The 25649-nt window shown below is 33.0% G+C and overlaps 3 long non-coding RNA genes across 3 annotated transcripts in view; 2 read left to right on the top strand and 1 right to left on the bottom strand.

Annotated features, from left to right (window-relative positions):
• Positions 1 to 25649, bottom strand: part of LOC143075473 (uncharacterized) — a 425173-nt gene that overhangs the window by 310545 nt on the left and 88979 nt on the right. The gene's annotated exons all lie outside the window — the stretch shown is intronic.
• LOC143074413 (uncharacterized) lies at positions 1946 to 5837 on the top strand. The gene is made up of 3 exons (XR_012977842.1): positions 1946 to 2048; positions 4732 to 4803; positions 5766 to 5837. It is a non-coding gene; the product is annotated as an uncharacterized LOC143074413 (long non-coding RNA).
• On the top strand, positions 7671 to 12501 carry LOC143074412 (uncharacterized). Its single transcript, XR_012977841.1, has 4 exons — positions 7671 to 7741; positions 9275 to 9346; positions 10385 to 10459; positions 12415 to 12501. It is a non-coding gene; the product is annotated as an uncharacterized LOC143074412 (long non-coding RNA).

The raw sequence follows: 25649 nt of genomic DNA, 5'->3' as shown, positions 1-25649 counted from the left end.
GAAGACTAGAAGGGCAGAACTGGTCTTCGTATAACATAAACAGTACATAAAACCTGCGTTAAGCTGTTTTTGTGTACTGTCCTCAATTAATTATAGTTATTCGTTGTTATTCTGTGGTTAACATGTTGAAATGTACTATTATATTATTTACTTATGTATTTCTCTGTCTTGGATGCTCTTGCATTTTTTTGTGCTGTGTTCCCGTCATGTAATGTTATCATTTTAGCGGTATATTTAACATTGTCATAAACGATACTATCAGAACGATAGTTGTATGTGTGAGTGTATGCGAGTGGGAGAGAAAGGCTTTTTATTTTTACTTTATGTAATTACATGCTTGTTATGAGCCCTATGATTAGGAAATAAAATATCTTTATCTTATCTTTATCTTATAAAGCGTAGAGGTTTGCTAGCCACAAAACCGGGTTCAATCCACCTTTTTTCTTAAAATGTTCTGTACCAAGTCAGAAATATGGCAGTTGTTTTCTATAGTTCGTTCCTATGTATATGACATTGTCGTTTGTTTTTGTTGCACTTCAGTGTTCTGTTGTTTCGTTGTTTTCCTCTTATAGTTAATTCGTTTCCATCGGTTTCAGTTTGTAACCCGGATTTGTTTTCTCTCAACCGATTTATGACTTTTGAACAGCGGTATACTACTGTTGCCTTTATTCAGTTTGGTTATATTATGGCTGCGCTAACATTAACTAAAAAGTTATCCAGAAAACGTTACTTTTACTTGAATGTTAGATTAGTCCTGTTACATTTGGCGCCTAAATGGAAAACACACGGTGGTTATAGAGGATTTCTTGTTAGGAAATGTGTATGAGAGTCACAATAGTATGATGACTCTTGAGGTGAGGGAAGTGTGACGGGATTTCTTCACTTTCATTAAAAGGTACTAGTCAGCCGTAAGCGGTTGAGCTACATGAGTACTTCTTTAGCTCAGTCGTTCAAAACGCTTCCTTGTAACACAGAGGTCCCGTGCTCGAGTCCTGGATGATCAGTATTTTGTATTAGTTGAATGTATTATCCGCGTAAACCGTTAGACCGGAAACAGAATCCAGCCAATGATAGTGTAAACACAAAAGTAATTATGTTACAATCTGTAAACATTCTACATTTGCATGATACACCACACAATATAATAATATAATGAAAAATATGTGAATACCGTCTTTGTATGAGAAAGTCATAACCAATAGTAATAAATGAAACCGTTCAACAAAATTTCATTTCACCAAGTGATAATGAAAAATACGTATCTTGATACCTACTGACAAAAATAAGATAAAAATGGATAAATGAGTTAACACTTAACTATAAAGGAGATGAAAAAAATAATTACTACAAACAATATAGGTATTAATACGATATGATCAAATTTGAAAACAACACTTGTTAGAAACAGGCGTTCGAGGCTCTTTTCTGGGTTTACCTTCATTAGGAACGCTCAATTCCAAAACTTGGAAAGCCCGATATTTATTGAACATAAATTTGCAAAAAGTTGTTTGACCAACAGGGACAAAAAAGAACAGCCAATTATATAAAATTATCAGGCTAGCATTGCATGAGAGCGTTGGAACATTACTTTCTTAATACTTTGTCAACAGATAATTTAAGGTGGTATCAAACATCTGGAGTGAAGTTAATTCGGCTCGTTTAATTTTCATACAATTTTTACAAAATAGTTACTTTGACACCACACACTCTATCGGAAAAATTTCATTTGATATATAGCAGTTTAACAAACACAAATTTTGATCATTGAGAAGCTTAATATTTCCTTACTAAGCAACGTTCAGCTAGTTTTTACAGAGTTATCTCCCTGTAGTGTTATGTACGAGCTTAAGAGAGGTATTTTACTAATCAAATCAGTACCAAAGCAGTAAATACTGAGCTGATGACGGTATTGTGATACATGTGAACGTCTTTATTTTTCGTTTAAAGAAATATCAACTGTGATTGGATATTTACAGATTACTTTCTCAAAACCGGATTGTGCATATTCCAATTGGTTTTCTTGACAACAACAACCTTCTCCGTGAAGTGTAAGTTAAAAAATTGTACTATTAATATCTGTAAAAAAAATATCCCATTTTTTATCTATTCAAACTTATATTTTGTTTTGTTTTACAATTGCTGGTGTCCTACTGACTATCCATACTTAAAAAGAAATTGTCTTGCAAAACAAACACTTTATTATTCTACCGTATGTTTTGTTATCGTGTAATTTAAAGTGGCTCGGGCCTATTCGAAGTTTCTATCAGAAATGACGTATTTTTTGTTATTTTATTCTTTACAGAAAGTGAATCAAATTGATCGAAAAAAAATAGAGGGTCACGATCCGTTTAAGCTCAAAATTTTACCTTTAAACAGGTATGTAAAAGGGACCATTTTTCAATGAAATGATAGGAAAAAAAGATTTGTTGACATATTTTATCAGAATCTCAAAAAAAGTTCTATGACACTTGGTCCAAAACTGTAATTTAAAAAGCTTAAATATAGCTTCAAAGAATGATCTAATAAAAAACATAGGTCACCGATAAGGAAAAAAAATATTTTGCCTCAAAACCCAAATTTTGCCGGGAAAATGGTGAAAATGGGTGAAATGTCATTTTTCCTTTTAACAAATACGGATAATAACGAAAATATTCTATAAGTCACATAACTACAATGATTCAACATTTCTAATCAATCAAAATATTTCAAAAACAAATTATATCGAATTTACGACAAATACTTTTGTGACTCATGCGTGAAATTATGCGCAGTCGAATAGTCCAGAGCCACCTTAATCGTGCATATTGTGTTTTGCATACTGTTGTTTGTCTTTTCGTCGGTTTTGTTTTGCCATATAGTATTGTGAGTTTGTTCTCGACCTTTGAATTTTATTTTGAGTTTGAATGCTCCTTTTTGGTATCTTTCGACTGTCGTTTCAAGTTCAATTATATGAAGGTGTTAGTATGACATCATTTCTAATATGATTCTTGTATACGATAAGCTTCCAAATGTCATTTAAAATTAACCTGGCATCCTGACCCAATCTAATAGTCGAGCAGGGAACCAATTTGTAATACATTCTAGTCCCTGGGTAATCAAACACAGCTGTAACTTTTGTAAGGTAGAAATGCGGATGAGTCATTTAAAAAAAAAAATTATGAATACAAAAACAATATTTGTTTGATAACTTTAAGGAACTATTCAGAAAGTAACATTTGAAAGGACTTTTGTTAGTGAACATCAAACATAAAATGTAAACATTTCTGCACGGTTGCAAATGTCTAAAATATAATGTTAGTTACGGGACGTCCTAAACAGCAATACATTATCTTAGTCGGACGGTTTTCAAAAGTATGCAGAAACATTTGCTTACCATAACATGCAAGATTTCTAAGAATGATGTCTGGGGTAATATATATAAAAATAAAAATACACTCTGCTCAGACAGAATGTTTGAAAAATTAACTTCTTTAAGTCAGAGATGATTTTTCTTTTCAGATTGTTATTCTCCCTTTTTGGGTGGTTATGATCCTTTAGCCCCTTATCGGTGTGTATATTTCACAACTTGTTCGCTTCGCCCATGTCTTTAGTCATGTTTGATATTCCAAGGAACGTAATACATGTATAAATTATTTTGTCAGGGATTTCTTAACCACAAATTAAAAAAACCTTTTCAAAATTTTTTAAAGAAAGAAAGATTTGGTAAGAAAGTTTGTAACCTGTAGAGTTCTTATAAAAATACGGGATATCACTTCTTTCTTATTACGATGATTTTGTTTATGAAGCCTTTAAATTTATATACGATCCAAGTAAACTAATTGGTCCTTCGAAATAATTTATTATTAAAGATTATCATCATATAAATAAATTTGGTGTTTTTATTGTCTTCTTATTGGTTAAAATTATTAGTTTTATTTTCAATGTTGTCAATTTTAATGGCGACACGCCCACTCTGACGTTGTGTATTCATACGCCAACATGTGTGTACGTTGTTATTGTTAATATAAATAATATAAAACGTTCTTTGAGCCTTATTTTTGATAGAAATTTATTTATAATGAATGGCAATAATTTATTTTGATTTTATTGAACCATAAAACTAATTTTTGACTCTTCACATTTTACATAATCCGCTTTGCGGATTATTCAATGTGAAGAGTCAAAAATTAGTTTTATGGTTCAATAAATTCAAAATAGATAATAGCCATTCATTAAATATAATAAAATATTTAAATATTCGATGCTTTATGTCTGTATTTTATATGTTACAAGTTGTTTTTGTTCTTCGAAACGATTGCTTTAGTTGAGCCAATTTATGCTAATTTTAACAGTTTGTATTTATGTTGACTGTGCTGTTACGCCACTGACCGAGATTTGGTGTAGGGTCACGCGCTCAAAAACATGTTTAACCCTGGCACGTTTCTTATGCCTGTCCAAAATCAAGAGACTGTAGAACAGTGGTTGTCGTTGGTTTATGTCTGCCATATTCATTTTTCGTAAACTGTTTTGTTATAAATAAGGCCAAGCGTTTTCTCGATTAAATTGTTCAAGTTCACATTTTTTTTAATCCTGGGGCCTACAATAGTCGATTATAGAGTATGTTTTTTTTCCCTCATTGTTGCAGACCGTGTGGTTGCATATAATTGCTGACATCCACTTCATTTGAACTATGATGGATAGTTGTCTCATTGGCAATTGTACCCAATCTTTTTTAATATTTTATATCTTCAGATCATTTGCTGAAAATCAAATACGGCATTTACCTGGAGATTTATTTTCAAACAATGGAAAATTAACAAAGATGTGAGTTAAACGTGTGTTATCTATTTCATAACTCATTGTAACTGTAATTTGCATTTTCCAGCACTGGACCAACACCACTGTGAAGGTGAACTATAAGCTCAGTATTCAGTATTTTGGTTCTGACACACTGTTTTTTATGTTCGTAGGGACCACATTGTCTTGATTGAGAAAAAAATGTATTGTTAAAAGTGAAAACAACACATGAGCCCAAAGTGCTTTTCTGTAGTTACCTTCATCAGGAACCAATTTAAAAATCTGGAAATTATTTTAAACTAAAGTTTAATTTTTGACTCATTCAGGCTGATTGGTCAAAGATAAATTTGTCAACTTTTTCTGTCCGTTTTGGTCATATAGCCCAAACTATTTCTGTCTATTTATGCATCATTTGTATGATTGACTTTCAGTTGTTTACGTCTAAGCGTTCCTGGTGAGGATAATCTAGAAAAGCGTTTCGAATGAAACTTTATTAGTTAAATATTCATTTTGAAACTAAAAAGAGAAAATATTAACAATAAAAAGACTATTAAAAAATTAAAAAGTAGTGCAAAACTATTGTAAGCAATTATCGATCAACATACATTAGTGAGCTACCATCTGATTTTAGGGGGGGGGGGGTGCTAGGAGGAAAATGTCCTGTATCTTTTTTATAGTTGTAATCTTTGTTCTTCCTTTTTATTTTCACTTTTTTCGGACCTGCTTTTTTTATTAGTTTATTCTGACTTTTTTTTTACATAAATTGTCATCCTCCTTTTTTTGCTAAGTTGCTCATCCTGCCTGTTTTTTACTCAAAACTCCTGTCCTGCCTTTTCTCAAATTTCATCCTAGCACAGATGCCCTCTAAAAATCAAATGGTAGCTCCTTTATCTCGTTTTTGACTATATATGTAATTATTCATAAACACAAATTTCACACGACATAAAAAAAACAGCTTTGATAATAATTGACGAATTTATATTTTGCAGATACATCAATAACAACGAAATTGAGAGTGTACCAGAAACATTACTGCACCAAAATGAGGATTTAAATATTTTGTAAGTTGATATAAGTGTAGCAGTCATAAATTGGTCATTTATTTTAAAGTGTCATTTGTACTGGTATGCATTACACGCGTGATCATAAATTCTATAGGAATTTAATATATATAGAATCAGCTACAACAAGGCAGTTTATTGATATTTTGATATACATTTCTCCAAGGATATGTATAGTAAGACTATACAAATTCTTGATTTCTCTAATTCTTACTCGATTTATACTTTCTCTGACCTGTTGATTATTTTGATTTAATCCACGTGTGGTTCGTTTGATCACAGTTTGCCATTGGCATTGGTCAAAATTCGATTATGACGTCTAATTTTCTGTTTTTCCTCTGAAATTCCCATTGTGGCGTCATTAAAAAAACAACCATGTCTGATGACGTCACATAGAAAGAACACATCTTTTTGTAGATTATTCCAAAAGAAGAATTATGATTTTCTGCACATCGTCTAAACTTCATTAGAGAAACAGATTCTACCACCTAAGATCGTGCAATACGATATTTATCCACTCTTGACAGTTAAATAAACCACAAAAGTCCCATTGGGCGCCCCGTATATATGCTAGTGGTAATATATTAGGATTTTCAAAAATATTACTACTAAGAAGAGCATGTCTTAAAATCGAAAACAGACCTTCGGGCGAATGAAATGTATAAAATTAACGGTTATTGGTAATGTCTGTAATAGAGCGGTCACCGGATAATATCAGTAATAGCATAAAATGTATAATTAATGGATCAGGAATTGATAACCTATGACCTTTTGAACAGAGGTCATACATTAGCTTGATTAAGTGGGTTTGTGTTGGGTAATCTTTAAATTTTTGCCTAATGTTGCGTACAATTTCGTCTTTTTGTCTTCTCGCCTTTTCCTTTGGACAATGTTTTCTCTGTCTTTAACCTTAATATTTGTTTTGCCGCTAAGTGCATAGTATAGAAATACTTGTAGAATGAGTGGGAATGATTCCGTTTCCACTTTTTTCCTAATTTGTTTTATTATTCATATTAATTTGCATGTTCTCTGTGCTTCACCTTAATATTTGTTTTGCCGCCAATTACATAGTTTATAAATTCATGTAGTATGATTGTCAATGATCCCGCATTTTCTCATTATTCCCTTATTTATTTTTATTATTCATATTTTATTAGTTCTTTTCATACTGAAAAGGGGTATTCATTATTGAATTGTTTCAACTTCAGCTTAGGGCAATTAGAGCTTGAATTTGTGTCCGAAATATAACAACTAACATGAGCGATGTGTATAAGCGACATTAATCTTGCTAATATGAATGATTGCAGACAAATCTACCATTATCTTTTATAATATAAGTTTATCAACCAAGATCAAGATATAAAAGGTGGTAAAAAAGACCATCCCACTAAACAGGCTGAAATGGACTAGCTGAAATTTATAAAGATACATTGATTTAAAAATAGGTGTATTTAGAGTTGTTTAAAGATATTGGACCTTTAACGTTTTGTCTATTTATTCGCGCTAAAGTACGAATAAATGTGAGATTTGTGTTATTAGATTTCTAAGATTGCTACCAAAGGTCTGAAAATGTCTTTCCGTAAACATAACATTGTCAATCATATTTTCCTTGGGAACCTGATAGCTATTTTCCGCAAAGCAGAGATTAATTTTGGTATAGTCATATGCCATCACTTTGCTACCAACATATAAATATTTCATCAGTTGTTAAACCTCAGATGTAAACAAAAGTATTCGCCTTCAAAATATCAATGTTAATCACATCATACTATGTTTTAACTCTGCCTGTGCATCATTTCCTATTTTGAATATAATAATTATGTTTTTTGTAGAGAATTGTCTGCCAATCGCATAGACCGTTTACCTGAGAATTTACTATCTAGAAATAGTAAATTGAAGAAATTGTAAGTTACATATATCCATAACTTATAATAATGTAATACAATAAATGACGATGTGTAAAATGCATGTAAAGAACTAATTTCAGAATTAATTGATGCATAGCAAGAGACACTTACCCTGTCGAATCTCTCGGTCGTAAGATTCCAGTTAGTTTGTTACCTTAATTTTTTTTTACATGGTTAATCAGCCTGTGATGATAGGGAAGACATTACAGAGGCAGTATGACGATATTCATTGCTTGAATTTGTTCAACAATATAGTTACAATTATATTAATAGTTTTGACTTTTCTAGAAATTTTGCTCATATATTTGTACTACAAAAAAGTACACCTATGTTGAAAGTTTATCCCTTTCGGTCTAAGTCATAAATTATTTGTATTATTTGTTTATAGGGGTCAAATAGGCCAAGGTTTATAATGATTTGTACAAGTTATTATCTTTTTCTAAATAACAATTGAACCTGTACATAATTATAACATGTACACAACATATATATAAAATTATATTAAAATATAGCCAAATTCATCAAAGGTTTGCCGTTTATATATTTAAAAACTATAATGAAACAAAGGTTTCAACTTCCGCGGTCAAGGTTGACCTTCGATGAATTTTGCTTTTGTTTTAATGTCTTTTTTGTAATGTAGCGCTTCAACTGTTTGGGTTCTTCTAAATCTTTGGCTTTTAAAAATTCGGCTTTGTGTCTTCCAGATGAAAACCGCTTCGGACTATCAGTCCTCGAAGGTATCATCAGCTCAATAACGCCAGTTAAAATCAATGCAAAGGAAGTGCTTTTCTGGATTTACTTTCAAGAATGCTGAAAGCCAAATACTTAAACGCATGTTATAAGAACCGAAAAAGCTGATTTTTTTTGTTGGCTATAAGTGTGTTACATGTAAATGATATGATTGTTGCATACTGATTGTTGAAGGCCTTACGGTGATCTATAGTTGTTAATGTCTGTGTCATTTGGTCTCTTGTGAAGAGTTGTCTCATTGGCAATCCTACCATATCTTCTTTTTTATATAATCTTTGATTTTAGTTTTCATTTATTTATGATGAGGAGTATTGTCTTGATAGTCAGAAAGTCTTTAATGGACTGGAACCCAAATAATATCTGCAAGTAATTTAGGGAAACGTTATAAGGATAAGGGTATGTATAATGGCTTTGACCATGTAAGTTTGCGTATTCACCGAGGTTTAAAATTGAAAATATCCATCATATTCACCGAGCTGCTGAAGGGAATACAAAGAATTTTTACCATTTTATAAGTTAATTAATTTAATAATAATGTTTCCAGTTCCCGAATTCTACAGAATGCATGATGTTGATTGTTTAATGCAAACTTACATAGAATAGTTTGAAATATTAGACTGAATAAAATGTGAATTAACAATGCAGTTTTCATTGCCGTTGATGTCTATGGTTGCACATTCTATTCTCGTAATAATTGATGAATTGATGCATCATTTATTTTGTCGCATTCTGAAGTGCGGAACTAAGTGAATATTCATACCATATTGTTTATATTTCTAGATTCCTGGACAACAACCGGATCACGTCAATTCCAGATGGGTTTTTCGACAAAAATACGTTTCTTGAGGAAATGTAAGTAAACTATATGATTTTTAAGTTATTTGGGATAACACTTACTTTTTTGTCAATTACAATAAGAATCAAATGTAACATAATTTACCGAAGTAAATGAATATCAGGTAAATATAATAAACCTTGTGAAACCAGGTTGCATAGAAAGCACCAGGATGATTTGAAACCTTGCTCCTAGTTGGTCTATGTTTGTTCGAAGATTGGATGATAATTTAATGATATTCACGTTGGCAAATAGAAACCATTTGCTATGCACGTCCTGCTTTCCAAAGAGTAGTGAAATGCAACTAGGTTTAGCGTTTTGTAATTCATTGATTAAATCCCTGCGTACTACACAGCTATATTTTGTAACGTCCCATTTCATTAGCCGAAAGATACACTGCCAACAACAATCGTATTGTGCACGTGAATTGACATAAGTGATCGACAATGGGTGGTACTATGTTACTATGTAACTACGTGTAAATGTTTTGAATAAATATTTGTGTAAAGTTGTGTTGTCTGCTGATTTCCAAAAGAGACGGGTCAAAATGTGCAAAGTTTTCTCTGGTAATTTTCTTTATGCAACAAAACAATTATCATAAAAAATATAAGGATGCATACACGTACCACTTTTATATCGATATCTACATTACATGTTCCACTTTAAATTTCCTTTCACTCAATCATATCCTTGGTTACTGTCTTGAAATGCCAGTAAACATTGAAATGTCGTAGTAACATAAGAAGGATCTCATTATAACAGTAATTCGTGATGATGAGTTACACATTTCTCTTTTGTTTGTAATTTATACATGCTTCGAGTTTGGTCATTCAGAAATAACATTATTACTTATCAAAAACGAAGCAAATTCTAATGTACCATTCATTCAGCGCAATTACTAACAAAACAACAATAATATGGATTAATAATTATTCACGGGATACCATTTTTTTGTGGATTTTGTGGGTACAGGTGAACCACTCATTCAAATGTTTTACTAATTACAAACTCCTCCAAATCAAATTAACAAAATATCATTCATCATTTTATTTCAGTAACTTGTCACATAATCCAATTAGCAGTATACCAACGGATCTTATGAACAAACTCTTGAATCCATTGATTAAACTGTGAGTAAAAATACAATTTCTCATATTTCTCTCGATCTCGATCTTCATATCTCTCTCTCGGGAGGCAACATTTGTTTACTGATGTTTAAATATCACAAACCTATCTATTAAGCTGTTACAAATCATTATAAAATCAAAAACTTAGAAAATCCTACAATAGGAGAGTGACCGGCTGCGTCACCATGATAAGCGTATCCTGTTTTATGACTGCATCACCCGTTATGCGAATCCACATCATTAAATATGTCACAATCAGGATAGGACACGATTGGTACAGTTCACAGGACTATTCAATTGAGCACTTACTCAACAACTAAAACTTCATGCTACAATCGATACTAAAATATATGACACATTATAATGTATACTGGTTTATATATATTTAAAGGGTAAACAAATTCTGTTCAAAATGTGGCATCAATTGTGTTGGTCGTGGCATTAAACAAACATGCCTTATTTTAAATGTCTGTTTAACCTTCTTACTGTTCATTCTGGTCCACCTTAAGCAGAACTTTCTTATGTATTGTATTTTTCACCGTCTTGAACATACATAACGTCGCTGGGCTTCAAAAACGTTGTAAATTACAAATAAAATTCAAGAAAAAAATATCTCACAAACAGGCCTTGAAAATTCTGACAAAATGCATGCTTCCACAATGTCATATATGAACTTGAACATTTTGGTAAATAGCAGTGAAATAAAAAAATTTACATTTTTGGATTATCCGAGAATATAATTTATTTTCACAGAATTAAAGAAATGTACAATTATTTTATTCCCAAAGCCATTATACAACGATTTTCAAGTTTTCATACAACATTTTGGAAGCAAACTTTATTTTATAAACAACTGACATTGGTAATTTTGTAATATGTCTTCTTTCAAACGTTTTGATTGGTTTAACTGTATGCTATTTTGTAATACGAAAGATTTCCTCCCGCCCAGAAAATTGGTGTCAAAAAGTATTTTTAGCCGAAAAGTCATATACGACATTATGGAATCCCAGCGCCGATAAGATACTGTACACTTCGCAATTTTCTGATTAGTTTTTTTAGCATTTTTTTTTCAAGGGAAGATAAAATGTAAACAAATTTGTTAAAGTTGCAAAAGTAAAACTGTCGCGAAGACATATTGGTTTATGGTAGTAGTAAACATTAAACATTAAGAAAACACTAATTATACCATTTTGTTTACTAGTATAACGTTAGTAATTTGGGTTACGTAAATATAGGAAATCAATTACGTTGAACAAGACACATGTTCCTGGAACATTTCTGAACGAAGAAAAATCGAGACCTATGTTTGTCTGACAAAAAGATACAGGAATAAAGTATTACAAAAATACTGAACTCTGAGGCAAATTGAAAAAAGGGCAGTCCATATAATCAAATGTCTGTAACAGACAACAGTACAAATGAAAAAAACTGCCATATTTGCGCACAAAACTCAAAAGGGTAAATACAATGAAAAGCCAAATTATCTTTGAACTTTTTCGTTTCAAGTTGAAGTTTAATATGGTTAAATTTTGATACAGAATTCAGTCCAAACAACAAAAGGATTGTGGATAATTCAATTCGAAACTAACAGTAAAGCAAACAAAGAAACATGAAAATCCTTTCGTAGGGTAAGATTGAGACAAAACTTTCGTCAACCAAAAACACTCAACAGACAACTTTAAACCATGCAAGATGATATGAAGGATATACTATATCAAATCTAGACACAAAATCACTATTCGCAAAAGACTATTGATTTATTTTTGGTAGCTTAACATCCCGATTTGTAAGCGCAAAATTTCGTAAATAGACAAAGCAAGTGAACAGTTCATAAAAAGATGTTGTTCATCTGAAATCTTTATAATGTTAATTTTTGTTTTGGAGGGTTGAAAACTTAATTTTATTGCAACTATAACTCATTTATTACTTTAAAAAATTACTGTTTTTTCTACAAACAGAAATTGCCAGGGATGTGTTCAGTGTTATTGTTTAAATTTGACATTATGGCATACGGTTAAAGACTACCTACATAAATATGTAACAACATTTTCTTGTCGTTCTACCATGGTACGTCTGGATGTCGAGATGGGTGCGGTGCCCTGTCCAGGTATTATGACTATGCTAAGTATCAAGTTATATATATATAAATTATATTACATGTATGTTTCACGAGAATCTGTTAGTTTGATTGGCTAACAAAAATCAATCAAAAATTAACCTTCATATCAAAATGAAATGTTAGATTTGTGATGACACGTGTTTCCACAAAAGTGCACATGTAAATAAGAGAAAAAAACGATAAAATCTTTTGTCATGATCTTATTAGCATAGAAATGTAACTATGAGAAAGGAATGCTTCTTTTGTAATTTAACTGAGGTTTAAAGTGTTGATCGTGCTAACATTTTTTTAAATGATTTCATTAAAGCAACTCATCAAAGATACCTTCAAATAAATATTATTGTAATCCGGAAATGTATTATGTTAACACATAGTTAGAGGTTGTGTATATGACAGAGAAAAAGGTATTCTATAATAATCATACATAGATAGAAATATAACAGTAATAAACTCCATACGTTTCATTAATTTATAATTACCAACCACAAGTCTTGCAGTGATCTTCAGAAATTCACAGTTTTCCTTGAAAATTGTATAATAGAAAATAATGTTGGAAACATTGTTGTACTAACATGAGCAACACGACGGGTGCCACATGTGGAGCAGGATATGTTACCCTTCCGGAGCACCTGATAGCATCCCAATTTTTTGGTGGGGTTCGTGTTGCTCAGTCTTTTGTTTTCTATGTTGTGGTTGGTGTATTGTTGTTTGTCGGTTGGTCTTTTTATTGTTAAGCCATGGCATTGTCAGCTTATTTATAAATGTCCCTTGATATCTTTCGCCTGTGTTGTCAGAGATCTCCAAATCCAAGTCTCGTTGAAAGAGTAACTAAATTTAACTTTGAATCTATTACTGGAACTTAAACTGTCTAACTAGCAACGAAAAGTTGGTTACTTGTTTTGCGGTTCTTGTGTGATATTTTATAGGCACGATGACTTGTTTGCGTCACGTATGAATCTAGCAACAAAATGTAGAGTTTAAATTTAAGGATGTTCGCTTCTCTTGTTCTCGACTTGATTCGGACTCTACTCTTATCAATATTATCAATATAGTGCCAATACAATGTTTGCACGCTTACCCCTAATTTTCTCTTCAGAACTTTATAACGTATAAAATGAGAAGATATGGTATGATTGCCTTTGAAACAAATCTCCACAAGAGATCAAATGAAACAGAAATTAACAACTATAGGTCACCGTACGCCCTTCAACAATGAGCAAAGCCAATACAGCATAGTCAGCTATAAAAGGTCCCGAAATATATAGTTTAGGAAGCCTATTTGAAAATCTTATAAAACACTTGTTTTTTTTTATATAGTTTTTGGAATAAAAAAAAGGTGCCAATGTTAAATGTGTAAAAATTTTGATGTTAAATGTAAAACTTTAAAGAGATCATTTCCCGCCAAATTATAAATCAATTACTAGTATCAAGATAACAGAATCTCAAATTTTGACATCTACAAGCCAGTTTTCATTAGCTTCCTTTTAATCATAAAATTGGTTTAATGATTAACATGTTCTAAAATAGAGGCGAAAAATATACCAAAGGGACATTTAAACTTATAAGTCGAAAATAATCTGAAAACGCCATGGCTAAAAAGAAAAATAACACACAGACAAACAACAGTACACAAAATACAAAAGAGAAAACTAAAGACTGATCAGTAACATGAACTCCACCAAAAGCTAAGAATGAACTCAGGTGCCTCTTAAATGATAATTAAGACCTAGGTCCAATGACTCTATGAACTAAAATAATTATCAAAGCAATAACTCTATTCATATACGATTTAAGTCGTTTAAAAATCAAACTTTTCAATTTCCTCACCTATGTGACACGTTTTTCTTTTTTCAAAGTATTAACCCATAAAATATGAATCATCAAACTGCTTCTTCTTTTTTTACCATATATGTCTTAAAGCCAGAATTTGGCAAAATACCGTGCGCTATACTTTAGAAAAAGGACCCACATACGGTAAACTTCAAATTGAAACAAAACATACAAGTCATGGATCTACAAGGGTCAGACACATGTCCAGAACATACATTGTTGAAGTTGAGGCATGTGGTTTGATGTGACAGTAACCATTCGAATCAAATAAGCCTAGATATTTAGCAACTATGGCAAGTTGACTTTACAATATTAAGCTTTAAATCGTCTGGAGACTTTGACAATTGTCCATAAATTAACCGAAAACCACCTATAAATACCAAGATCTCCGAATAACAAATAAAAATTTAAATAAGAATAGCATAAGAAATAGCTGACGAGATTCCTGGCTTTGATCAGGCATAGGTGTCTAAATATTGTCTAAGCAATACATGTTTATTCACAAAAAAAATAATCTATTGTGTTTCATATATGATTGCATTATTCTAGTATTCTATTGTTAAACGGATATACATATATGTATAATGTTTAACTGGGAGCAGTGTTAAAGGCTTTAAGACATTGTTTCTATAACCAAAAAATAAGGAAAACAAAAATCAAAGAATATATTGAGAACCCATTACCTAACATGCTCATAAGAAAGCAACGAAGGACATCTAGAGTAAACTATTTTTGTAATATCAAAATAAGAAGATGTGATATAATTTGCAATGAGACAACTCTCCACTAGAGACACAATGACATAAACGTCATAGTACAGCTTTCAGCAATGAGCAAAACCCATTCCGCATAGTCATCTATAAATGACAAATGCAAAACAATTCACACGAGAAAACTAACAGCCTGATATATGTACAAAAATTTTGGACGAAAAACAAATTTTATATATAGCAACAAACGACAACCACTAAATTACAGGCTCTTGGCTTTGGACATGCACATACAGAATGTGGCGGTTTTACACTAGTTAGATGGCGATAAACCCGTCCCTAACCTGGGACAGTGGTGGAACAGCACAACACAAGAACACTTAATACAAAGCAATAGATGCAAAACAGAAACAATCAACAACCACCACTCAATTACAGGCTCCTGACTTAAGACAAGCACATAATTTTATCGCACTGCTGGTAACATATCACGTTGTGATTGGTTTAGCGCCGTCACGTGGTGACCCCTTATGAGACCGTAGGGGGTTAGTAGATTTCATAGGGAGTTCATGACGTGTTAACGTCTTCCACTAATGTTGTTGCGTTTCATTGTTTGTTTTTCAACAAAACGCAGCAGAAAAAGTCCAGCGTGTGATAAATTCGTTATACGGTTAACTACTGACCCTTACGGATCCAAAGAGGGTGAATAAAATCCTCTATGGATCCGTAGGGGGTCAGTTGAGAACCATATAACTTGGTAAAAAATACTGTTTAAAATAAAACACATAGCTCAGATGAATTTTTCAAATTGCAATACATATATATCAAATGGTAAAATGAAACAGTCAAGTGCATCTTCGAATTTTTACAAGTGCGTTATCTACTTAAATTAACATTCTTTTGATGTGGCTCTCTGTCACAGGAAAGTTGTGTCTCGCCAAAAGTGCATATGATCTTTTTCGCGAGAAATTTGTGGTCATTTTAACTGTTACACTTATGCGCATATAATTACCAAGTTTGAAGATTTAATTCATCAAAAGGGCAAAACGTTGCAGTGCCAAGGTTGGATCCTGCTTATCGAAATATCGTCATCGGCTGTCTCAAGGCCGGAGTGTCCAACGTGAAGTAGCAAGAACTAAAAATGTTAATCAGAGCACAATATCGCAACTTTGGAACATATTCTAGCAGACTGTACTAAAGACGACATCGGAGTGGACGATCTCGCCTAACGACTCCTTGGTAATATTGCAACATCCGGTATTCCATCTATGGAATCAAACCGTTGCCGGAACAACCAGTGCAATTGGGATACCAGCAAAAATCAGCTTTCAAAGTCAGTAACCGACTGCGACAACATGGCGTTAGATAGACCCAGGAGGCCGTATTTTGGACCCGTTTTGATGCCGAGTCCGATGGTGCAACAGATTGAGAGGGTGGACATTCCGCAACTTTCACAAAATCATATTCAGGGATAAGTCCCGCTTTATGCTTCAAAAACATGATAGAAGAACTCGTGTCTACCGGTGCGTAAATGAACGATTTGCTTCCTCGTGTGTTCATGAAGTAGACAGCTTCGTTGGAGGAAGTTTCAAATTGTGGGAAGCGATTTCTAATGACGGTAAAACTGAATTGTTACATGTTCCGAGTAATTGAACGGCTAAAAGGTACGAAAAGAGAAAAAATGCTCTAGCCTCACCTTGTGTATGTTCTTGACCGACAGAGTGAGTTATTCCAGCAGGACAATGCTAGGCCTCACAATGTGCTTTTAACAATTGACTCCCTTGAGCAGAATACCTACGATGTGCTTCCTTGGCCTTCCAAATTACCGGACTTGAATCCTATTGAGTATTTGTGGGACCAGCTGGATAAACGTTTGCGCCAACATCGGCCCCTGTCTCAGACCCTTGATCAGCTCCGACAAATGTTGCAACAGCAATGGCGAGTAAATCCTCGCAACAACATTAAAACATTGATAGCATCCATGCTGATGAGATGCGTAGCAGTCTTAGCAGCGAGAGGTGGTCATACACGATACTAACTGTAATGGCACTGGAAGTAACTATAATTGTGATCAAGTGACTGTTATTCTTCAATATCGTAGGAATGTACTGTCCTCTTCTCAATCAAACACGTTTTGAGAGAATACCTTTATAAGAAATTGTCAAATTTCCATTCAAAATACAAATATTGAAATTCTTACAAATCCATTATGCGGTTTTTTTTATGCAGAGTATACGTGTGGCGGGGTTAAGCTAGCTTGAAGCCGCCAATCCTCTCCTTACGTAGGACAGTGGTGTAACAGTGCAATATATGAACAAACTTTAAAAATCAGTTCAAAAGTACTTAACTCATCATATCGATACAAAGCAGAAATGCATCTAACAAAAACACAGAACGGACGTGGCAGGGTAATTATACATTCTCACAACAACAAAAAACACTGAGTACAAATGTGAGAGTACTTGCAGTTACTGACAGCTAGTTCAGAGCCAATAATAAAAAAATCAGGCATCTTGGTAAAAAAAAAGGAGAGTTATTTTTAGATCTTAAGTACTTTGTGCATATTACGTGTACAACATGAATTTGCGTAATAAGGAATAATCTGGAAAAAAATGTCATTGTGCGTAGCAGTTTAAGTGTGAAAACATTTCATATACGTTATTCTAGGATAATTTGACGTGAAACCATGCAGATACAAAATATAGGCCTTCGAAACACATGCATGTATAAATCGACAAAAGTACTTTAAAATTTAAAATATTCAAATTGTATGAAATAAAAATTTAATAATTAGTCTTAATTCATTCTTTTAGATACATATGGAGAATTTGTATCTATTGGGTATACGCCTCAGCCTAATTGTACATGTCCTTTATGGACACTCATCCGGCCTGTTGAAACCAAGAGTACTTCGACAAGTTCATCTCTGATTTTGCAGAAAACACCTAGTGTGACTGTACCTACCTCAACTTATCAGTCTGCAGGTCAACAGTTGGAAACAGATTTGCCATATTACTCTATAAGTTCGGCTTTGAAGATGAGGAGTAAGGGATAAGTATTATTTTGGTTTTGAATAATAAAATGTAGGGTTAAGTCTATACACTTTTATGAATAAAGAGAGCAGAAATTGCTGTGAGCAGTTTAAAGGGTTGAAAAATCTGTAGTTTTCCAGAGGCGTGTAACAATATGTTAGCTTATTCATAAAAAAATTAAAACAATTGCAGACTTCCGACCTAGGCACATAAGGCATGCTTTTCCTGAGGGAGATAGACCTTGACTAATATGGGAAATAACTTTTGGAATCATAACTGTCTTTTTGATCAGCAGTTTCATTCATGAATGTTTTTTTAAGAATTCTTGATAAAAATATTTTATGTCATCGGGGTTATTGAGCAGCTAAGAATGTATTTATGAAAATGGTCGACAAAAACGTTGCATTGATTTTTCAAAGTTTAGGTCATATACCTAAGACAACTTTATTGAAAAGAAATGAAAGAAAGGATAATTTTTTAGAGTCCGTGCGGTTTCTGAGGTTACTTTCATCAGGAACGCTCATACCAAAAACCGTTGAAAGCCGTCGATGTGTAAGTACCTTAACACGTGAGAGCTATGTGAGGAAAAGATATCTACATGAACGGAAAATCTTAATACGAAAATATGTTAAGAATAGGTCCTATCATTGGTTGCTTGATTGATTGGAGTTTAAAAACCACTTTCATCACTCGTTTGCTATTTTGTGACGGTCAGTTTTTATTGGTAAAGGAAGCTGAGAGAACAACCGACCTTCGATAGGAAAACTGACAATCCAAGTCAACTGAAAATGGAGTCGAGAACACCTGCCACTTGAGGCATTTGAGTTCATAGCCACAGTATTGACCAGCCTTTGGTATAGTAATTCAACTATGTAGACCACTTTGGTCCAATCAAACAAACGTTCACTGCATTTGAAATTGACCATTCCGTTTTCAGTTGATCTTTTATTAGACGGGAGATAATACACTTTGGACTATGATCTCTAATCCGTCACAAAGATTGTATACGTCCGATACAGGTACATGTAAAGCATGAAGATTTAAACAATTCCTTGGACTATAATCATTTGCTTTCACAAAGGTTTTATATGTCCGAACAGGTACATGTAAAGTTTAAGGATGTAAACGATTCCTGTAACTTTTCACTCGACACTGGAAGTAAAATTGCTAAATTGTTGTGTCATTACATGATTGGACGAGAAGCCTTGGACAACTGAGAATAGTAGGGAGGCTATGCACACTACAATAAACACATAGTTACAAAACACTACAACACGTTACTGTCCGATTTATCAGTTAACAAAATCATTCATGAATGAAACTATATAACAGTATAAATAGTTTATAAGGTTCTAATAATCATACATGTGGTACAAAAAAGTATACATAAACATCACATAAAAATAGACACATTGAGATGAAGATACGGTTTTATTTAGCATACTGTGTATTTATTTTATCCATTTTGTTTGCACCAGGTATTCAGTTATTATAATATCATTCTTCATAATTGAATATTTATATTTTGTTTCAGCTACAATTCTTATTTATATTTGTGTTCTACAAGCCGTCATAGTTGGATAACATATTGATGTGAGCTGTTTCAATGGCTATGATGACCGAACGATCATTTACTGGAAATTATCAACAAAACTATGTACAACTAAAACAAATTAAAGACATTTGCAATTTCGTTGTTGTTATATAAATTCATATACTTATAACAAAGTTTTTATTTTTCCTTGATTTGCATATTTTTAAGGAAGTTTTGAGATAAGAAAACACGAAAACTACTGTTTCAGTCCATTTATGCCTAGGCTTTGCATCTACATATTTTATTTGCGATCTAGTGTAATTATGGTTGAAGTTTTGAAAATGGAACGACTATTGTGTAAAATTGTAAAGCATTGTCTGGGGATAAGACAGAAAATCTAAGTATCAAAAGGAAAGGTAAAACATAACGAGATACAAACACATTTTTAAGAAAGTACTGTTAGTTATAGTTGACGACCATGTGAAAACCTCTGGATTGGTGGATTAATTGTTAAGTTATTAAAATTGATCTAATAATTAAATAAGAATATGAGACAAAAGTGGTTTATTGGGTAGAAAACCAAAATTTTGAACAGATTCGAAATTATCATAGAGCATGTAATTTATCAATTACTTCAAACGAATTTTTGACACTCCAAAAGTAATTGATTCCACTATTTTCATTTAAAATTGTTTTGTAAATGTTTTTGCACCAATTCATGAACATATAATTAATCACGTACCGATGATGGTAGTTCAGAATTGCATCAGCAACTGTTACTGAATCGTCAGAGGAATCGTTATCCACGTACATTTTCATGACGCATTTAATATTTTGAAGCGTTCATTGTTTTGATATAATGCAACAGTGTAGACAAAACCTTTGAATATGTTGACAGATTGCTGTCTCTTTGATCCTCCTTTTATGTTCCCTTGTATAAATTTATTATAAGTGTGTCTCATACATGTATATAACAACTATTTCAAATGAATATCCGTTTAGACGATAGTGGATAAAGACGCATCCAAATGCATTGCATCAATGTCACAATTTATAGAAGTAAACCAATATAGGTCAAAGTGCGGTATGCCTGTCGGATAAAACCTTATTCATGTTTGTTAAAGATGTTTTTAAAAGAAAAATTATTGACGAAAAAAAGTTCTTTGACGATGATGTCTTAAACCCTTCAACAGCAATAAAAGCATAGGATGACATCTTGGTTTTGAGTTATTATATAATATTGTAAAAAAAAGCAACCAGTATATGCTACATGTAAATATGACACAGGACACAACATATGAAACTAAAGACTTAGCAACACGAACCCCACCAACAACTGGGGGTGATCTCAGGTCCGTCATAATGGTAAGCAGATCCTGATCCATGTGGCACCCGTCGTGTTGATCATGTTATTACGAACCCGATAGGTTTTTCTTTTAACTGAGTTCTCAAAATTGCATGTATTTTGTTGAGAATAAAAAAGATATAAATCAATTTATATGAATGACAAGAGTTCGGCATTTCTGTTATAACCGTCTATTATAACTAGGTCGGTGTCAAGTATCTGCTAAGAGGAAACCTTTTTGCTGCTGATTTTATTTTTCATGGAGGTCATTATATTATCCATTATATACACTAGATAACTACGATAGACAACAATAGAAAGAAGATACTGATTAGCACGTCTTCCGGGTTGCTAAGTTCCTTTGTAGTTACGTGTAACCATGTAGAACTTAGTTAGTGTGTTCCGATGAATACCTTACGGAAAATATCTGATTTAACCAATTCAAAGCAATCCTCGAGGACAGAATGTCCGCCAGCAGCATATTTCGACAATATTCTGTAAAATGATATCATCACTGATTTAACTGCATGCGTCTGAACCGCTCTCTGTATTTACTTTCATCAGGAACTCTTAAAACCGAATATTTGCAAGGCAATGATATATAAGAACCGAGTTATTTGGGGAGCTTTATGACGAACATGAATTAAAATGATAGCCAAATATATCCACGGTCAACTATGCTGGAGAAAGTTGGATATATATATTCCATTCTATAAGATGAAATATTTCAATATTTGATATCATACAACCCTGTCAAATGGATGCTTGTTGCATATTTTCCAGTGTAACTGTCGGTTTAGGATATTATCCCTGGGGCCGGTTGTTCAACTTGTCGTTAGCACTAACGCTCCGTTAAATTTTGCTAACGTATCGTTAAAATTTAACGTCTCGTTAATCCTGTTGTTCATCTCATAGTTAGTTTTAACGCTCCGTTATAATGTTCTTAACTTGGGTGAAATTTAACGATGGTAGGTAGCAGCGTTAAACCATTTAACCAAGGTATAATTAGAAAATGGCTGCTTTGTTAATGCCACCACTGAGACCCAGAAAGGACAGAGTTTTTAGAGGAACTATTTCACATTTAACAAATTTAAATGATGATGAACTTAGAAGGAGGTATAGATTTGGCAAGGACTCAATTGCTTACCTTTGTAATCTTCTACAAGACAGACTCAGGAGGCCAACTAATAAAGCAACAGCACTGACTGTTGAACAGCAAGTATGTATTGCACTGCGTTTCTATGCATCCGGCTCATTCTTGCAAGTTATTGGAGATACACTGGGGTATGACAAAGGAACAGTTTCTCGTGTTGTAAATGATGTGACAGATGCCTTGATTGACATTAAGGACGATTTTGTGAGTTGGCCTACAGATGTGGATTCGATCAACAGGATAAAATGTGGGTTTTACAGGCAAAGCAACTTTCCGAATGTTTTGGGGTGCATTGACTGCACACATGTGAGAATACAGGCACCATCAGATGATGAACCATCCTATGTAAACAGAAAGGGGTACCACAGCATAAATGTGCAAGCTGTCTGTGATTTTGAAGGTATTTTAATCTGTATTTTGTCATTCCCTGTTTCGTCGTTGTTCATCTTTTTAAATTGTTCTCTCCCTTTAAAATTACCTTGACATTATCAATAGAGACAACTGGGTCCTTCTGTTTCGACCCAAATTTCGGAGGCTCGATTACATTTAGTCTGGTCTTTATAACACTTGAAAAAGATTTAAGGTTTCCATTTTATTCATCTTGTCAACACAGAAAGGTAAAACATGAACTACTCTTCAATTTGTGGGACCTTTTAGCTGTGCAACATTGTATTTTTTATTTGCAGTATATGACAAAGAACTTCAAATCACGGTACAAAGCGGCATAACTCTAGTTAAATTAATATGACTTGTCTATGATACCGTGTGATTTGCACTGATTTCTTTCACTCTTTGTGATTTCAAATTCTCTTTTTTTAATCATATAGTAATAGCTTTATGTTTGTTTATATCCGAATTTTCTTGTTTTAAAAAAATGTCAGTAATGAAGTTTGTTGAGGAATAACTGTGTGGTACTTTGTGTGACTTCTTTTTTAGCAGGTGCGTTATTAGGGACTTAATTATCATTATTTACCTGGGAGGGGGCTGGTAATTTTGAATTCAAACATATAAAATTTTCATGATCCCCCCCCATAATATTTCACTATTTTTATTTGATCCCCCCGGAAAAAAAACATTTAAAAAAATGTGACCCCCCCCCCCTACTATTAAACATGTCAAAATATTAACATGCCAAATATTTGTTTTTTTAGACTAAAAAATACAGATTTTGAGGGAATGAGAGTTATAAATTAACTGAAAGGGATCTTAAAATAAATAAAACCGGTACCATGATAAATGATGTTCAAACTACTTATTTCTTTGTGCAAAAAATATTGGGGACTTATCATTATTTACCTCTGTTTGAATTTACAATAAAATTTGAACCCCCCTATTCCACATACAGGAAAACAATTACCCCCCCCCCCCTGTCTTTTGACAAGCCCCCTCCCAGATAAATAATGATAAGTTCCTAATGTACTTGCATAATTAAACAATCTGCTATATTTTTTAAATTGTCTTTTTTCTTTTTTTTAAAACACTGAATTTATATTTACAGGCAGGTTTACCAATATATTTGCAAACTGGCCAGGCTCCACTCACGACTCCCACATATTCAACACATCAACTTTGTCTAATCACCTCCAGACAAATCACAGGGGATTGATAGATGGTGTTATTCTTGGGGACAGTGGATATGCTTGTCGCCCTTACCTGCTTACTCCATATGCCAATCCAACAGAGAGACACCAGCAAAGGTTCAACGGATGCCATGCCAGTACTAGATCCGTTATAGAGAGGACTTTTGGTATTTTGAAAAGACGGTTTCATGTCCTTCATTCTGAGGTATATTTATATTAAATACAGATTTGACATTGCAATTCATACATAAATAAAGAACAAAATCCATGAAATGGTTACACAAAAATGACTGAGAGATGTTTGTTAAACGTCAGTGAGACAGCAACCCGAATATATAAATTTGGAAAAAAGGCCCGCCTTGATCAACAAAAGGCTGTCCTTAAGGATCTTTGTCTAGTGTTGTAAATTTGTCTTCAATTTAGAATTTTGAACATGCATTTGGTATCACCGCCATCAATTTTCTAGAACAGTTATCTAAGTGCAAAGAATGAACTATAATGTCAAAACATTGAATAAAGGTATTTTAAATGACTTTTGCATATTATCTATATGTCAAGACATATAAAAAAGGATAACTATTTCTGCATGCCTGACACCTTTTCATTTACTACTAGTTGCTCTAATAACTTGAAACTGAAATGAGCATATACTTTTTCATATTTAAGGTCCGAATGAAACCAGAAAAAGTATGCAGAATTTTTGGTGCATGTGCAGTGTTGCATAACATCGCCTTGTCCAGAAATGAACCGTTGGTGAATGACGACGGTGCTGGTGTTCGACTTGATCAGCCCGTGCAAGTTCCAGCCTTTCTAGGAGTGCAAGATGGAAGAAACACGAGAGAACATGTTGCCAGATTATTTTTTAACCAATGAAATACATATTATTAACACTTTAATATGCTTTCTTACTTTTTCATAGACACATGATCCTAATTTATTGAAGACCAGTTTTATTACACCATGGTCTTAATGGTAACAATGTTTTATTTTGATGATGTTCAAAATAAGGAGACATGGGGTGTTTGTCAGTGAAACAACTATTCACCAAAGTGCAAAATAGTTTGATTTAAGCATTTTCTTGTTACCATATTTAATAACATTGAAACTTTATTCGATAAGTGTTTACGTTTTAAAGTAAAAGATTCAATTATTGCTCATGAAGTCAAACTCTTTACACAAGTGACACAGGCAGACTTAAGATGCTTTTCATGTCTCAGATCAATTACAGTTTCTATTTTTTTTGTCAGAACTATTTGGTTCCCATTTTACACACCACTTCAATTACAAACGTATTCGATATTCAGAAAAGAAATTGGCGAACATTTTCCCTACCAAGTTCAACATGATATAAAAACAGGTGCTTGATTCTGTTCTGTGTTGTTCAATAATTTCGGGAAGTTTTATTGATAACTGTTATATACATGTAGATCGTTGAGGTTAATAGTTAAGACCTCCTTTATATAAAAAAGAAGATGTGGTATGATTGCCAATCAGACAACTATCCACATAAAACCAAAATGACACAAACATTAACAACTATAGATCACCGTACGGCCTCCAACAATGAGCAAAGCCCATACCGCATAGTCAGCTATAAAAGGCCCCAATAAGACAATGGAAAACAATTCAAACGAGAAAACTAACGGCCTCATTTATGTAAAAAATGAACGAAAAACAAATATGTAACACATAAACAAATGACAACCACTGAATTACAGGCTCCTGACTTGGGACAGGCACATACATAAATAATGTGGCAGGGTTAAACATGTTAGCGGGATTCTAATTCATTCAAATATACAACATGTATAATAATGGGAAATATATACATTGTAATCATTTTTTTTCTCTTTTGAAAATAACTTTTAATCAATATAACATGAGAAGATA

The sequence above is a fragment of the Mytilus galloprovincialis genome, chromosome 5, assembly GCF_965363235.1.
Source record: "Mytilus galloprovincialis chromosome 5, xbMytGall1.hap1.1, whole genome shotgun sequence".
NCBI lineage: Eukaryota > Metazoa > Mollusca > Bivalvia > Mytilida > Mytilidae > Mytilus > Mytilus galloprovincialis.
This window is presented reverse-complemented; position numbering and strand designations above follow the sequence as displayed.